Consider the following 1,877-nt stretch of genomic DNA (forward strand, 5'->3'; position numbering starts at 1 on the left):
GCTCGTCTGTGTTACTGTTTCATCTGGGAGGGTAAATAGTGACAGCATGATGCGGTAGCAGTGAACTGTCCCTACGGTATTCCCCATAGTGTAAAAGCAGTCTAGTTGAGATGATGTATCCTGACCAACAGGGGGCGCTTCACCCTATCTATGAAAGTAGATCGTGAACATAAAGGCTCAACATGGTCAATCCACATGTGCATTAGCCATGCAGCATTTACGGTGATACGGCCTTTGCAGAGGTCGGGGCATTCATACTTGTGCTTTGCAGAGCTGTTGTGGAGGAAGTGAGTTTGTGCTCATACAGGACCTCCTGCCCTCACCTACTGTCAACTAGTCATGTCAATGCAGAGCCTTATGGAGCCCTATGAGTTGTTACAATACAATTGAGAGGCTCTGCGGGAGTGCGGTATAGAGCTCAATTTGGCCTCTGTGTGCCTACGGCAGCTCCGCAAAAGCTCACACTGTTCAAGCACCTCGGGTCACATTTTCGTATCAAGCATAAGTTGTCTCTTAGAGTACAGGCAGGCATGCCTGGGCATGACGGACTAGGCTACACCCTCCCCTGCTCCTGGGAAGAAACCTGGAGATGCATAAGTAACATGAAGTGTCATTACTCTGGCCGTTTGGGTGTAACGATTACCATTTGAAATATTGTAGAAGTAAGTTCTCACTGGTTTCATAATCACAGAGCTGCCAGTATCGCCTCGGCGGTAAATTCCAAAGAGCTTGCATATTATTTCACAACTGCGAAATGGGTAAGAGTTTTAAAAAATATATACACTGCTCAAAAAAATAAAGGGAAGACTAAAATAACACATCCTAGATCTGAATGAATGAAATATTGTTATTAAATACTTTTTTCTTCACATAGTTGAATGTGCTGACAACAAAATCAGACAAAAATGATCAATGGAAATCAAATTCATCAACCCATGGAGGTCTGGATTTGAAGTCACACTCAAAATTAAAGTGGAAAACCACACTACAGGCTGATCCAACTTTGATGTAATGTCCTTAAAACAAGTCAAAGAGGCTCAGTAGTGTGTGTGTGGCCTCCACGTGCCTGTGGGACCTCCCTACAACGCCTGGGCATGCTCCTGATGAGGTGGCGGATGGTCTGAGGGATCTCCCAGACCTGGACTAAAGCATCCCCCAACTCCTGGACAGTCTGTGGTGCAACGTGGCGTTGGTGGATGGAGCGAGATATGATGTCCCAGATGTGCTCAATTGGATTCAGGTCTGGGGAACGGGCGGGCCAGTCCATAGCATCAATGCCTTCCTCTTGCAGGAACTGCTGACACACTCCAGCCACATGAGGTCTAGCGTTGTCTTGCATTAGGAGGAACCCAGGGCCAACTGCACCAGCATATGGTCTCACAAGGGGTCTGAGGATCTCATCTCGGTACCTAATGGCAGTCAGGCTACCTCTGGCGAGCACATGGAGGGCTGTGCGGCCCCCCAAGACATGCCACCCCACACCATGACTGACCCACCGCCAAACCGGTCATGCTGGAGGATGTTGCAGGCAGCAGAACGTTCTCCACGGCGTCTCCAGACTCTGTCACGTCTGTCACATGTGCTCAGTGTGAACCTGCTTTCATCTGTGAAGAGCACAGGGCGCCAGTGGCGAATTTGCCAATCTTGGTGTTCTCTGGCAAATGCCAAACGTCCTGCACGGTGTTGGGCTGTAAGCACAACCCCCACCTGTGGACGTCGGGCCCTCATACCACCCTCATGGAGTCTGTTTCTGACCGTTTGAGCAGACACATGCACATTTGTGGCCTGCTGGAGGTTATTTTGCAGGGCTCTGCCAGTGCTCCTCCTTGCACAAAGGCGGAGGTAGCGGTCCTGCTGCTGGGTTGTTGCCCTCCTAC

The sequence above is a fragment of the Salvelinus fontinalis genome, chromosome 4 (genome assembly GCF_029448725.1).
Source record: "Salvelinus fontinalis isolate EN_2023a chromosome 4, ASM2944872v1, whole genome shotgun sequence".
Taxonomy (NCBI): domain Eukaryota; kingdom Metazoa; phylum Chordata; class Actinopteri; order Salmoniformes; family Salmonidae; genus Salvelinus; species Salvelinus fontinalis.